The sequence below is a fragment of the Colius striatus genome, chromosome 4 (genome assembly GCF_028858725.1).
Source record: "Colius striatus isolate bColStr4 chromosome 4, bColStr4.1.hap1, whole genome shotgun sequence".
In the NCBI taxonomy this organism is placed as follows: domain Eukaryota; kingdom Metazoa; phylum Chordata; class Aves; order Coliiformes; family Coliidae; genus Colius; species Colius striatus.
Window position 1 is genome coordinate 56,093,611 of NC_084762.1, and position 17,039 is coordinate 56,110,649.

Consider the following 17,039-nt stretch of genomic DNA (forward strand, 5'->3'; position numbering starts at 1 on the left):
GAGGTGCCGCCCCCAGCGCCGTTCTCAGAGGGAACGGCAGAGGGGGCCACTGCCCCGAGGCCCTGGCGGCGGGCGAGGACGCCGACCGGCAGCCGCGGCGCCGGGGCACCGGTCCGAGCAGCCCCTGCCCGGGATCCCCGCCTCCCCTCGGCGCCTTTGCCTTAGCGTATGGAACAGCAACATCTGTTAGCAGACAAAAAAAGACAGTCACGTTTATGTATAAAGTGTCAGAAAGAAGAGAAACAGGTATTTTACTCCGTGTTGGTTGATGCTGTTACTAAATTGTGGATTTCGAAGTGTGAAAACGAATCTGAAAGCTCCTGTCAATGTGTTGCAGCATATGGAAATGCGCCATGAGATGTTTGTTTAAATAAGTGATACATGAAGAAAAATTACCCTGGGATTAATTTCTCAGTTGCTTACAGATGAGTTTGGTATCAAACTGGAAAACCCATGCTTCACTTAAGAAGGTAGTAAGTGGGTCATATAAAATACTGAAGTCCAATTTTACTGCCGTTACTTATTGTGTATAGTGCCACAACATTCACTAAAACTGCTCATGGAGTAAAAATACTAGGTTAAAATTTTTGTTTCTAAATAGCAGGGTGAAGGGGAAGGAAATCACTGGAAGTTATAACGTAGAAAACTGCAAGAGTAACCCAAATTTAACAAAGCCTCAGGAGAAAGGGTTGAGTAGGTATCATTAGTGTGAGCAAGTGGCACCAAAAAGAGATATCCAATGTAAATTTAAGATTTTGGCAGGGGAACAAAGAAAACCATCAAAGGCTTAGACATTACACTGAACTATATTACCTTGTGACTGGGTTGTCTTCACCTTTTTTTCTGATTTCACCTTTTTTTACTGTTAGTATAACTGCCTATTATTACAGATTATCAGTATATTCATAAAGTAAATGGTACCATGGCAGTTCCTTTTTATTTGAATAAATTAGAATCCCATACCAGCTAATTTTCCAAAGTACTTTTCAACTGTGGTAAAAGAAGATTACTAATTGCTTTAGGTTGCTAATTGCTCTATGTAGTGGTGGATTTTTTTAGTAAATGTAAAGATCCTTTCAAACCTCAAGAATAGAAAGTATTTTGGTGGCGGACAGTTTTATTTTCATTGTTTCAATGGCATGCTTTAAGTGACGACATCAGCACATCTTTACTGCCTGTGACCTTTTACTTGTTCTGCCCTGGAAAGTGGCAAAACCTGCTGCATTCTGCTAGCAGGGAGTGTTGCCAGTCAGGCATTTTAAACAGCTGGCTGTTAAAGATGGAACAATGTGGATTTTATCCACACAGGCTTTTCAAGGACAAGGCGTTAAATATGGGTAGAAGTGCTTATTTCATATAACACAAGCAAATAATCAATTAGCTTTAGAAAAGATGAGACATGAATACAGCCCATAATGTTCCTGACCAACATGCAGCCCTTTGGCTCAAGGCACGCTACAGATAGAAATTCTACTAAAAAATACCCATCTTAGAGGGACTGAGCCTGGCAACCAGCTTCTTATCCAGATATGCAATTTCTAAGAAAATCAGTGTGATAACCGAAACCAATGTCACTCAAACATTATTTACTGGTAACAGGAATGTAAATGCTTTTTATAGGTGTGTCATCCAATGGCTCCAAGTAATTCTGCACAGCAAATTCCCTGAGATTGTCCTGTGATCAGCTGCAAAAGATACTGTTTTGTATGGAAGGTTTTCCTCAAGTCTGAAAAGCTTAAGATAGGAAAAAAATCCATTCTTGAATACAATATTTGTAGAATCTCTCTATTTCAATGGTACATTTCTACTGTCAAAGACAGAAGATGGATGCATACATGCACATTCAGGGTGAGCGAGATGGAGCTCCAGCAGCTGGGGCTGGCAAATTGGTCATTGGTTTCGGTTATAGAAACAACTGAATTTTAGGCTTTATCTTTTCCTCTTGGACATAGATAAACATAGATAAACAAATACTCAGAGAAAGACAGATTGCTCTCTAGTCTAGTAGCCAAAACCCTTGCTACACATGTAGAAAGCCAAGGCTCACCTCCTTGCTCCAAACCACACATAATAACCGTCTTGATCTCCCATGTGCTGTCCAAGTGAGCCTGTCCTTACTGGGTTCCACCAGTAATGTTTGGTTTAATCCAGAACATTCACACGTAAATTGCCAATAGCATTTTAACATGTAAAATCTAATGACAAAACTTAAACAATACATAAATGATAAAATCATCTCACTGTGTTTTTAGACGGGAATCCGAGTGCCTTAGTTCAGGCATTGAAATCTGAAGTTTTGACTGTAGATTTTGTATATTTACCTTGAATTTTACCAAGTGTTTATGGGATGTTATATAGTTTAAAGCCACACTGTGCTTGTAGAATGTTTAGTCCACCTCTTAGATTGATGAAGAGTTAAGAAACTCTTAACAGCTATTCAGATTAAATTTACTGTAATAGCAGTCAGCAATAAATTCAGATACTATCATGGGTCCTACAGTAATATCGGTTTATAATTTACATTGTTAAAATTCATATGGAAGAGGCAAAAGTTATAAAGTATAATTTCTTCAAGATAAATGGTGTCCTACTGTTCTGGAATGGTCAGGCAAGTGAAACAGGATCGAAATATTTATTGCAGCATTGCAAAATCTGTATTCTTCTTCTGTAGCAGTGACCCACACAGTATTGTTTCAGAAATCACAATATACATGTCATCTCAGGAGAGAGTTTCAGAGGTCACCTTTGCAGAGATGAATCCTGGTTCCAAGGAAATGAGGAGCTAGCTTTTATAGACAGGTCTACTGAGTGCAAAGTATCATGAAGACGTGTTCTTCTGTATGCTTTTCAGAATAATACAGGATACTTCTTGCCATTAACTTCCTCTCTGTTATTAGAAATACCAAATTACCCAGCTAGCTTTTAGGAAACAGACAGGATGAAAAAAGAGACAAAAACTATTCTTCTACAGAAGACATGATGCTCTAATTTTTTTCTATTATCTGGACAATACAAGAATGAACTATTTGAAAGCAGACAGAACCAAAGAGAGGCCTCTGCCCTTGTACTTTTGTTGCTTCCAAGAAAAAAAATAAAATTACTCCAGGGCTGCCACAAAAAATCACATTCCTGGGTTTCTGTAAGTGTCTTGGGGGGAAGAAAGGCAGATAAGCTGTTCTTAGAATTAGATTTTCTCTTCTTTTGCGTGACTATGGAAACAAAATAAACAGGAATCTTCAGAGTTCATGGTCATCCCTGCTGTACAGCCCAGCCGCACGGGCAAGATCAGTTCCACTATCCCTGGCAGCGCTTCATGCAGGCACACCAGGTTTTAAGTAAAGGTCCAGTTTCACAAAAGTTGCCATGGAAGCTTCTTAGTAACTCTCCTTTCGTAAGCCATTACTATGCAATTACCAGCTGGCATTTGGCTTGAAGAGCCTACAGTCCCTCGGCACTGTGACTGATCTAGAGACCTATAGCGTGTTTCAGCTGACACTAGTATTATGCACCTGTGGTTTGCCATGACTTGTTAGGCCTCCATTCAAGCTATTGTTTTTCTTGATCACCCATTCTCTCTCTGATTCCTACTCCATAGCTGCTAGTTTACCCTTATGGGCTAGTACATTATAGCAAACAACTATATATAAAGGAAAACATCAAAAAGAGATACAATAAACATTTAACAATAAACTGTTGCGTCTCAACCATCTCTGCACACCTAAGGTAATAAGATAGTCATAATTAGGTAAAATTATAATCTTATCTATATGATGTGAGATCCCTACAGACACCATTTTGCAGCATTTTATTTTAACAAAATGAAGACCAGTTTTATTTAATGTTTTGCAGACAATATTTGTGAATATTGTTCTTTTGCAGAATTTGTCACTTGAAAGGATACCACTTCCATATTAATAATTCCTCCTGGAGAGAGAGTATTTCTGGAAAAGGATCCAGGTTCAACATTTTTTAATCTATGTGCCATATGCACACGTGCATTCACTCTGTGATTGCCCCATGTTGCTTTACAGAAATGCACTACATGGATTTCACGAGTATGCTGCACTAAAACAATTTTCATCATAATTATTTGTTCAGGTAGGCAGAGGATTTTGCAATCCTCTAGCTCTTCTTTTATTTCCCTATGGACCTTGCTCTGTGCGCAACTGGACACAATTAAATAAATTCTGCCAGGAAAATTGTCTGAACCAGCCCTGTGTGGAGGAAGAAGGGAAATGCCATTGCTGATAGGCATTTTCTGCATTTTGTGCATTCTGAGTTATTCTAACACAGTGTTTTGCAAACTGCCTGAGCACCACACTACTGCTATGAGGCAAATACAGTAAAAAGGGTCACCACCTGTAAGATGGAAAAGACACATTAAGGTTGTACTGTGCGTCCAGACATATAGCAGAAAGCAATAAGATGGCCTGAAGCAGATTCAAAAGTCCCTTCTTTTACCTCCACTTATTCTCTTCTTTACCAGATCACAGGTCCGGGCCTTGTGCATGGTTTCCTGTCATTCCTCTTCCTACACCTTTGTTACCTGTGTTAATATCACAGACCTGTGAACCCTCTGTGAGTCAAATAGTCTCCCTCTTATCAAAAGCTATCCACAGGAGGCTGGCAGGACTCAGCCCAATGAGCCCTGTTAGTAAGACCCTAAAGGATAAGACTTTTAAAATAGTAGATTATTTTTTGATGATTCCAGGTCAATAAGAAGGATAAGAAATAAAAGCATGACGAATACCATACTCTGTGGAAATATCTTTCCCTAGTATTTCACACCACATGCATATTCAGGAAAGTGGTTGCTTTCATAGTCTGAATATTGCTTTTTACTTCACATTCAGTTCTAGACCAACAGGAATTTTACTAGTATAAAATCTATATCCTATTGGTGTTATAACTTTATTACTGAAATAATTATTAATTACAGAATCACAGATGGGTTTGGAAGAGACGTCTAGAGATCATCTAGTCCAACCCCCCTGCTAAAGCAGGTTCACCTCAATCAGGTCACACAGGAACGTGTTCAGGCAGGTTTGGAAAAGCTCCAGAGAAGGAGTCTCCACAAGTTCCCTGGGCAGCCAACAAAAAGACATCAGCAGCAATCCCTGGAGAAATATGGGTGACCTCCCTCTACAACAAGCAAAGAGTTTCTTCTTGCTGCTTTCCATAGCCCCCAGTGGAGGGCTACTCCCAGAAGGTTTAAAACACCTTTTAAGAAGTTTCTGCTGCAGGAGGTAGAGATGCTCAATCGTTGTCCTCACCGAGACACTATTTTTCAGCTTTCAGACAAGTGTCTGTTACCAGATCTAGTTGGTTTTTTTGTCCCAATGTTAATTTTCATCACTTAGCTTAACTACTTTGAGAATCATAGAATCAAAAAAGAATAGCATTCAGCCCCTTCAAGAGGACCAGGTTAAGTTATTTGGTTTTACTTTGTCTTTTTGCTGAGGCCCTCTGGGACTAACACATCTTGGTGGAAAGACTTCGTATTTTTCAGAACAGAATCATGTTGAATTATGAGAGTGCTGCTCATATGGAAATTTCCCCAAACGATGTTATATTGAAAGCTTTTGAAAAATCTCAGTAAGTTACTCGCGGCGATTTGTCAGACCATTAAAAGATGACATCTCCATAGAGCCTGCTCACCCTGAGCAAATCAACTCCAACTGAACAAAGCAATTTCAGCTCAACAAATTCTGCCCCAGTACAGAGGCAGCAAAGAGGAAAAGAAAGAGAAGCACAAAGGGAAAGGAAGGAAAGGAGGGCTATAAGGCTGTGGAGACTAGATAAAGAAAGAAGTAGAGGCAGACAAAAGCAGCTGGCTGTTTGTCTGCTGCCTTTACTTAGAGTAAGACATAATAACTGTAAAAATTACATGGGAAAATTTATTTTTAATTATAATCTGTGTAGAGAGATCTAGGATCTGATCTAGGAAAATAGTCTGGTCTAGGAAAATAGCCAATGATTATTCTGTAGCTTGTGAACAGATGGTAAACATTATAGTTTTGATCTCTTGAATACTTTTTTCTGCCGGTTCTACTTCAGCATTTCTTTCATAGCATATCCAGACAGCATATAAATAATTAAGTAACAGAATAAATCCAGTTGAAAACGTAAATACTTGAATGATAGCACCCCTTCACCAAGATTTTTCAAAACCCAGCCACAGGGCAGAAACTTTCAAAAGCTTTGGTTCATCTGTCCTGGAGCAAACTCAAGACTCTCCAAGCCAGACTACAGTGAATTACTACTACCGCCATTTTGCAGTCTATCCTGCTGCTCATGCATTGTTTCTACTAGCAACGTCTAACATGACAGCTCCCAAGCAAAGTTCATACTTTCCTCTGTGCTGTCCTCTTACATCAGGAGTGCATAGGCAATGCCATAAAATTACTTATTTTCCACATCATTGCAAGGCAGATGAGAAAACTAACCTCTTTTACAATCATATGCAATAAATGTATTTTAAAAGATGCTTTGAAGTAAATCACACAAATAAATTGAAATAGACTTGAAAATAAGCATCCTCTGATGTGGGAATAAAGAATTGGTAGTTGGCAATAAAATGCAAACCAGCCTTCAGAGTATGAGACATTGCTGGTGAATAAGGTAACGTTACAGAATGCCCGGTTGCGAGTGTGAGAAGTAGTAGCATGAGAGCGGAAAACAGGCAAAGTCTGAAGGTCAGCAGGATGTAAAAGCAAAATATGTAAAAGATATTATGTAACTTTGACAATGAGTTAGAAGCTTGCATACATCAGAGCAGTATTTACTCTTGGCAATGCTTCCCCTTCAGCAAACTGGAGTGGGTTTGGTATGTTTCAGCGCATCACCCCTATCCCGGCTGTCGCACGACTGGCACTCTGAAATCCTGTACTTCCCAAAGATTTCACTGTCCTCATGCCTGCAGGTGCTCAAGGGTGCACTGGTACTATCTATCCCTGTTATCTGGTGATGTCATCTTATTGCTCCATTTGTTACCCGTATTTCTTACCTGCTTTCCTGTAGTCTTATACAAAGAACCCTCAACAGTCATGAGATTACAGTGTTTCAGGCAGGACAATTTAGTCTGATAAACTTTTGTTGCTCATGAATGCATTCAGTTCCACTACTGCAAAATCAACTTCTTTTTTGGCATTCACAAAAAAAAAAAGGTTTGCTCAAAACAGTGGAAAATCTATCATGGGTTGAAGGCCTCTTTCTCCTTCTGCTATTTTTCCCTTCCAGTTTTCTCCCCTCAAAACTCTGTAGTCTTTGGTACAAGAATGCATATGGAAAAAAAAAATACAAAACAGACACTACTTGGCAAACTACATACTTCCAGTAGCCAATAGGACTAATAAAACTGAGGTAATAAAAGCTAGAGTAAAAATAGAGAGAAAATCCTGACCATTTTACAGTCAACAGAAAAACACGTCTTGACAGCTTCACCATCATGACTGTAGCTATAGTTTTCAGTACTTATGGGTTTTAGAAAGCACTGAAAAGGAAATTTTTAGTACATGAAAGATGGATTTTTTCTACATGGAATTCATCTTAACTGCATATTCTGCCTTTTTTTAAGTCTTTAGACAGTTTTTCACCTAGCTCTTACATGGAAAGCCTTGCACGTGTCTTTACAAGAAGAATTTGGTGAATTGCTTCTTTGCTATTAATAAAAAAACCTTAATTTGAAAGACAAGTATGCTGGCAGTTGAGTACTTCTAATTAAATCTGCATAATTTTTTGTCACCATATATAAGTGACTAAAGAAAATAACTTTCATTTAGTATTAAACATTTTTTTAAAAATCAAGTCTATTTTGATCATGACCATGATTAAATAAATTACTTAATATTTGAAAAGAGGACCAAGGATGTGTTTTTTAATACTAAAATATGTATAGATATGAAACATTTATTTTGCAATGTAGTTGAAATAATCTTTATGGTTAATTTAGACTACAAAGCTATAAACCAACACACAAATCTATCTATTTTGTACATGTTCTACAGAGACTACATGCTTTCAATCTACAGAAAAATGTAGAACAGTTTGTTACTGAAGTCTATCAACATGCTGTTCTCACAGAACCACTCAATCACAGACTTAGAGGCTGTAATGGATTGGCAAAAACTGCACTGTTTAAGTGGATAAATTATGCTCAAACTGACATTTGGAAACCACAAATTTATTAAACACTGTATCATAAAGTTTGTTTTTAAGTGTACTTCCTTTGGAAGGAATTATCTGTGCATCACATTTGGCTGTTTCTGTTTTCCTGATACAAATAACAAAATAAGGCACTGTGCCCTAGACAACTAATCTAAGCCAGGACAGGTCAGTCATCGTCATGGAGAACTTTAAGAACTCATAAATGCTTTAAAAATACAGTAAGTCATCCTAGCAACACTGCAACAATTCTACCCTGGTTAAAACCTCCTTCTTCAGCCTCTTTCTCATATGGGGCTCATAATGTACACTCTCTTCTCCATCCAGTCATTCAGTTTCACTAAACTTGTCTGACAGGTATTAAATCCTTTTGATTATTCTTTTGACAAGCTGGGTTAAAATAGACCAATGACTTTAAAAGCCATTAGGAGACACAGACAGAAAGATACATGTGACATTTGGTTTCTTTCTTTTTACCTAAAAACAATAAATGTGATTTGAGACCTTGTGAATTGTAGGCATTCTGTATGTAGCACAGTAAGACTGTGGCACTGTCGGTTAAAACCTACCTTTAAAGTTAACAAGTTTCCTATGGTTAGAGATTAAAAGATAACATTCTGAAACAGTGTTGTCCTACCCTCCAGTTCCAATAGAGTTGGGATTTTGTAAGTAGGAACTGGCCTCAGAGAAGTTAAAGATGCATAGAAATTTCTCCTATTTCAAGATAAATGTGATGCAGAAAAATTAGTCCCTATAGTGAAATTCACTAAAGATATGGATCATAGATACAGCAGAAGGAAAGAATTATCTTCCAGCAATGACTGTCTCCTCTGTTTTCCAAACAGGTGCACAGTCATGACAGAAATTGCAATATGGATTCTGATCCACCGCTTCCACCTGCTAGAAGAGGAGGATGACATTAACTGTCACAAAAGATGAAGAATATTTGAACAAGGAAAATTGGAAAGGAGTCACTGGAAGAAATAAAAAAAAACATGGAATGAATAAAAGGTTTGAAGATGAGCTTAGTTACAAGAAAAAAAGGTCAACAAAAAAATAACTCTATGTTATTATGTAACAACAAACCCACATCAGGAGTTTTTAACAAGACAGACATGGACCTGTGGAGCAGGTCCAGAGGAGGGCCATGAAATTGTCAGAGAGACAGAACATGTCTTCTGTGAGGAAAGACTGGGAGAATTGGTTGTTCAGTCTGGAGAAGAGAAAGCTTTCCTGCAATCTTCCCATACTTAAAGGGACCTTACAAGAAAGACTGAGAATAGCTTTTCGGTAGAGCCTGTAGTAACAAAATAAGGGGCAACAGTTTTAAACTGAAAGAGAGAAGGTTTAGATTGAACAATTTTTTTGTGGTGAGGACAGTGAGACATTGGAGCAGGTTGCCCAGAGAAGTTGTAGATGCCCCATCATTGGAAGTGTTCAAGGTCAGACTGGACAGTGCATCTTGTGAAAGACGTCGGCCCATGGCATCTGGGTTGGACTAGATGACCTTTAGAGGTTCCTTCCAACTCAAATCGTTTTATAATGTTATGGTTCTATAAATTTTATCCCTTCGAATTCCCAATACCTGCTTGTTCAGCGTAAGTCAAATATATCATCCAAAGTTTATAAAATTAAAACATGCTACCTGTAGTCAATAAAGATCAATATGAAAACCAACCTGCTTAGGAAAATAAGTTTTGAGAAGAAAGGAAGAAAACTACAAGCATCACTCATAAAAATGAAAGTATTTTTCAGGAGGAAAGGAGTTTCTGCACCAGAGCCTCTTTTTTCGATTACTAAAGAAAGAGATTCTTTCCTCAGATATTGCAGCTACTTTGAAAGGAGGGAAGGGCCTTGAAGGACAGTCAATGCCCATTTAGTGAAGGAACAGAGATGCTGGCTCATAATGAAAAGGTTGAAATTAGACAGAAAATAATTAAGTATGGAAAAGACAAGGGTTTGGGGAACCAATGTATTATTTTTTGCTGGAAGAAGATTGATTCAAGGGAGCAGGAAGTGTAATAATGAGAATGTTTTTGGTCTCTGTGGTAGGTAAATAAGCAATGACCTCTAAGACACAGCTGAATGATTTGAAATAGATGAGACAGCAGAATGAGAATCCTTTTCTCCGTTTTAAAGACAGAAGAACAAGACCCTCATTACCACAAAGACATTTTGGAAGTCATATTTTTCATTTATTTTAAATGAGCCACTAGGATGTGTATCTCCTTAAGCATATATCAACTCGTATCTCTGTTGGTCCAAATCAAGACTATCATTTCAGCTACCAACAAAAGAAGTTGAATTTGAAAAGTTGTTGTACTTTGGTAGGTGTGTTATATTGTTAATTATCTAGTGGCTGGATTAGCACTTACAAAGTTGGTGGATTGGATAAAAAATAGGGGTGAAAACCAAGGAGATGGGATAGGACTTTTGTCTGCAGTTTAAAATGAGATACACAAAGTCATGGGTGGCTTCTCTGCCCCTGATTGGGCCCCTGGATACTTTCACCATTTGTGACAGATAATAGCTCACAAGGACATCCAGTTTTGGGGTAGAGAGTCAGGACATAACTCCTGATCTTCACCTGGACTTGAGTGTGAAATGTTCTGCAATTCTTTCATGTGCTAAGCCAAACAAAAGGTGCAAATGGCTCCTGTACTTTCATTTCCTTATTGCCCCCTTTTTGAATCAGTTGGTAAGATACAGCCTTGGAGAAGAAAAGCCATGACTGAGAAAAATGTCAATCCATTTTTTCATAAACTTTTTATCACCAGCTATGGAGGGCTGTGCTGCTGAACTGAAACTCTGCAGAGGGGAAAGCTGCTCTGTCCTCAGTAAAGGCTGACAGAGGAATGCCAAAGCTGGTGGCCATTCTACTGCCATGAAAGCAGCTAATCCTCATTAAAAAAGTATGACATGTCCTTGGCATCCACTTCACATATACTGACCATTTGCATCTATTTTATTAGTATTACAACCATTGGCCATTTAAAATGCAGTTTTGACAACATGAAAAATTATACTATTATCAGTATCCTTACCTGGACTTGAAATTAAAATTGAAAAAGGGAAGCAAAAAACTCAGAAATGTTACCTGTTCTAAGGAAAGGTCATATCTTAGTCATATCTTCACAAAACAGAATGATGTTTATAGCTTTCAGTTCTATTTTATACTTACATCCTTGCTTATCCTGTAAGTAACAAACTTCATGTTGTTTTTAAAATATAAGTTAACATTGATCCAAACAGCAAGGAAATTTGTTATCTCCCCTTAGCATATGCTACTTACGTACAGCACAGAGTCACAAAGTCACTGAGTCACTGGTTTCCCAACAGAGAGAATTTAAACAATTCCCAAATTTTAGTTTTAAATGAGATATAGATGTTGAGACCTGTCTCCTATAAGACAGGAGTGCCATGGGACACTCAGGACAGGTAGTGATCAATAGTCAATACCTGGTTTTAGTACCCACAGTCAAGACAACTGCTGCATTGAAAAAGCCTGACTGGTTGCTTTCACAGGAGTATTTTAAACATCTCCAGGTTTCTATTTTATATCCATCATAGCATCAGTGCTTGTGAGCAACATGCCTAGCACTTAATCTCAAATTAAGATCCTTTATAATGAGCGAGCTTCCTACACACAGAGAGTGGTAGGCTATGTCTGCAGTAAATTACTTGCACACCAAAAAGACCAGACATCACACCTGCAGGGCTGGGGTTCCCCTTCAGCATGCTGAAAATTTGCTGGCTGCTCAAAGTTCCCTCTTCAGTCAGTGAGAGAAACTCACTGTGCTTGGTGTGGGCACCAATGAGGCTGGACTGATCTCATGCTGAGGACGGCCACTAGATCAGAAGGTTGAAGATTACTCATCTGAAATCTAAAACCGCAAACTATGAGTGCTTCGAATCATGTAGTTCACTTCAAGGTGAGCTTTGGAGTAGAATTTGATCTAAGCATTATCAGTTTGAAGAAAACTGAATCATACATAGCACTGTAAATAGAATAACTGACACTAACTCTTCTAAAAGAAAGTATTGTTGCTAAATCCCAAATGTCCAATAAAGTGTTTTCCAAAGACTATTTGACTTAACAACACTTCTGTAGCTGGGAGGTCAATAAAATACTTCATAAGTTTTAGAATTGTTGTTAAGTCCCGATGAATGAATGAGTCTATAGTAACTGTAAGCAGGCATGGTTCCTTGCTTCTTTTAATATGTTAACAGTCAGTTTTAACAATCACATAGTTCAAATGGTTTGTGCCATTTCATTAGATAAGTGCTTCATGCCTACAAACTCTCCAGGTCTTATTCTCTAGCATGATATTAAAGTTATTCTTAAATGCAAAGGGAAAATTCTTGAGAACAGAAATCTTCCATCCTGGGAAATCCACATCGATTCAGTACATGTTAGTCTCTGGCATTACATACAAAAAGTTCAGAACATCTTTGCTGCTCTAAGGAGATTATAGTCCTACAGGGATATGAAAAATCTATTGGAGTTTCACAGACAGCTATTTTTTTTTCTCTTCTCTGAATGGATTATATTTTGTCTGGAGAGAATGAAGAAAGGTCTCCTCATCTTCTAAAGTCGACTGTGATTACTATGTTAAATTCCACTCTTACTATAACTATTTAACTGCATGGACCCTTTCTTTCTTGTTTCTGTTTCTTTTCCCTAAAAAATTTGTCTTTAGATAAAAAATTAACTTTTAAATTGCTGTAACATTTTATTTCTCCATTGTGTCAATATATATCTACATTTGGATGTAACAGAGTTTTAAATTAAAAATAATTTTGTCCCTAGGAGATAAAAAATATCTCCACAGCTGCTTCCTTTCATCGTATGTGGAGTACTCCAGTTCATAGGGTGCTGCAACAGTTTCACCATTGATTTCACAGTTACTGTGTCTCAATACAGTAACCATCTCAATACAGTATATATCTATTTAGAAATAAGAAAGCAGTTTCCTAATCATCTGCACCTCTGAGACTCAACACAAACTAGAACACTAAGAGGATGTTATGTTCTTCTTTTTTTTTTTTTTTTGCTGTTATGACCAGGAATTAATATGCTGTAGACCAAATCTTATCCTTGGTTATATTTCAGTAATTGCAGTGTTTTTATCACCTGCTTTTGGAGACATCTTTTACCATGAGATTCATCAGTTCATCATCTCCTTCAGCAGAGGGTACATACCATACCAGCTAATAGTTCTTCAATGTGGCTTTACCTCAATAAGAACGGCCATGCTTTCAAAGATGATCAAAGAGTTATTTCATCTGATCAAGATTTACTCTAGGAGTCCTTGAGTTTTCTAACACAGTCAATTTCTGAAGATGATAAAACAGGTAATTATAAACAGTTAATTTGTTTCCATACAACTGTCATTATCTAGGGCAAGGGCAAGGCAGTATTTAATATGCTTTAATAAAGTGTTTTAATTAACAGACATTCTCTTCCTTGTAAAAAGGTCTGACATTGAAATCCTGGCCTCACTAAATTCAGTCTGATTGTATCCAAAATTGTCAGCCATAGCCTGTGGCTTCTGCCACTGTCTCAGCCTATTAACAATGAGAGGGTGTGAGGGAAACAGGCTGCAGTTTTTCAAGCAGCTACAAGAGCTTCAGGGAAATGTTCTTTGGTGAGACTATACAAATGTTTTCCCTTTGATATAGCCCAACTATGCTTTTTAACCTTGTAAACACAATGCCTGTAGCACCAACAAATCGCACACTGCTCTAGCATCCAGATGGTTGTACATTAGGACTTGAAATGAAAACGTTTTACGCCTACATTGGAAAAAAAATATAGATCAGCTTAAACACCCAAGTGCTGTAAAATCTTGAACATTTTACTGTGTCTGTATTGCCAGCAGGAGAATTCATTCCCCTGCTGTTAGTATGCTGAAGTCTCCATGTCTAGAGCATGTTTTCTCACACTGTTGTCAGATAGACTCCCACCAGCAGAGTCCAGGACTATGCACTGTCTCAGCCCTGTGCTACTTCAGAAAACAGAAGTGTGACACCTCCATATGGCATAGAGACCAAGTTATACAAACCACTAGTGTTGCACAGTTTGCCAGGTATCCAAAAGAAAAAATCCAGAGATTGAGCACCGGAGTTTTAAGGGGTTTTTTTTTAATGCTTTTAAACTTTACCACCAATAATGCCAGCTCTCATCTTTTGGTTTAGAGTGAAAACCAGAATTCCTATCAATTCTTACTTCTTGGCATAAAACAGGTAAGACATTGGTCCAATAGGGCAATATGTATTTATGTCAGTGCTATTATCATTATACAAATACTTTCAAAAGTAGCCAGCCCATTTTCTGCCATTTGGTTTACTCTTGAAATTGCATTGGGACTCAAAAATTAAGTCCAGAGGGAGGAATAACTCATCCTTAAAATGTAAAAAAATTTCCAGTGTGTGTCTTATACAAAACAATTTAAATTTGAACAACTGCCAAAGTAAACATTTGTCACAAATAATCCAAACAGAAAAAAAATGCAGTAGAATATGAAGGATATTGTGTAACTTGTAATGTCCATACCTATTTGTAATCAGCACAAAGAATTGTTTCATCTCAAAAATCCTTAATTCTGATCTAAGCTTTTAAAAAGTGGGATTTTTTAATAGGATTTTTAATCTTTAATCTGGTATAAAAAATGTTCTCTGAGATGTTACTGTTAAATGGAAAAACGGACAAACTTTTGACAAAGTATTTTTGATCTTAGAGTCTCACATAACTTCTGAAAATACAACATATTGCCTATATATATAGACACATGTGCATACACTGATGTGAAAATGTAGGTATATAAATAAGCAGATGTCTAACAGTTGATTTAAATTTTTTAAGCTATTTTGTGCTGTGTTATATCCAATTGCACTTTTCAGATGACTGAGGAAATATTATTTATCCTGATCTACCATGGTTTAAATTTCCTTATTTAAGTGCAAGATTTTCAATGTAGGAAGCCCCCAGGGTGGGCATGGAAAAGGTAGAAAAGGCAGAGGGAAGGATGCTTGGTTTTGACTTGGTTTCATCTGCACAGCTCTCCCTTCTGTGCATATGCATTACCATGGAGATTTTAAAGCAGATGCACTGTTTTGTTACCTTCAGGATTTCTGCTTCATGCAGGGAACACATTCACCAGAGAGATGTAGTGAAAAGATCAGTACAGCTTTGTTTTGCCAAGAGCACCCCAATGCCATTGTTGTAGCTGTGGGATCCTGTGGGAGTTCAGTTTCCAACTTAATCTGAGTCACGAATTTCTTTGTCATCTTGAACAAATCCTGCTGGGTATCATATTTGTTAATAGGAAGGTAGCAATATTTCTTTAACCTCACAATGACAGGTTAATGTTGAATGAAATAGCATCTTCCTACAAGCAAGCTTTTGCTTACAACTGAAAAGTTGCAAAAGAAAATAAAATCTTTATTCAATGCTAGGTGAAAATAAGAAGTTGTATGGGCTATGTGGCAACATCTCCCTCCACTCTAAGCTTGAGGCAGATAAAAATGTATAAAGCCTGTGTCTCTCATTGCAGACTTTAAATTACCACCTATTACAACTACGTACCTCCATGATTCCTATGTTAGGAATCATCTGTTCACCTTCCACTCACTTCTGGCCTCGCTCAGTTCAGAAACAGGTTGAAAATAGGCTGACCTTGGCTGATGGCCATATGCCTACCCAGATGCTCTCACTTACCAAGTGCTGCAGTTCCTGCCAGAAAACCCATTTCTATATGGGCTCCTCCTCACAGGCCACAGCTCCTGGCAGAAGCCTCCATCCGCACAGGCTCTCCATGGAACATATTTACTTGTTGCAGTCCTCCAGACTGCAAGGTGGGTATCTGCTCTGGTGTAGTCCTCCATGGGCTGCAGGGGAACAGTCTCACTCACCACGGACTGCACTGCAGGCTGCTCCAATGCCTGGAACACTTCCTTTTGTTCCTTCTTCACTAGCCTTGCTGTCTGCAGAGATGTTCCTCTTATATTTTCTCACTCCTCTCTCACAGCTGCTGCACAGCGTTTTTTACTCTTTCTTTAAATATCTTTTGGAGAGGCACCATCAGTTTTATCTGCAAGTATCACCTGCAGATTTGGGCAGGGGTGGATCCATAATGGAGCCATCTGGAACTGTCTTTGTCCAACAGTTCCAACAGGTCCTGATCTCTTCTCACAGAGGCCACCCCTGCACCCTCCCCCATACCAAAACCTGGCCACATAAATGCACTCTCACAGGTCTTCTTGCATCTTTTCAACTCTATTTGAATACTGGTTCATGCTAGGCTGGTAGTATGAACACAACAACAGTTGGAGGCATCTGAGACTCCAGCGCATTCATGAGAAACCATAGAAACTGAGGATTCATAAAGAGGTACAGAGTACTTGGAAAAAGGTGTTGAATTCTCTTTATACTTTATGGGAGAGAGAGTAATATTTCCTGAAACTTCTTGCAAAGTATTTGACCCAGTATCTCCAATATTTGATAAAAGCAACATTTACCATTTTTCTCTATAACACTGCATTATTCACTTTCAGTACCACTCAAATGACATGGCACTTTTCAAAATCTACTGTGAAGGCAGTAAATCAGTCTAGTGCTTAGAACAGATAAAATTCATTATTCAAGCACCAGTGTTATTGACAGTATATCAAAAAGGTCAAATGAGCAGATTAAAAACTTGCAGTATGAATTAAACATGTCAGTTGATCTTTATGACAATGAATATATTTCACACGGGCAGAAGAGATTTGTATGTTTTCTGTTAACAGATTTGGGCACTTCTTTTGCACTTTCTGCTTGAGGAAGTGTGAAATATGTTTGGAGAGAGGCAAACGACAAGCAAAGAGATAACAAG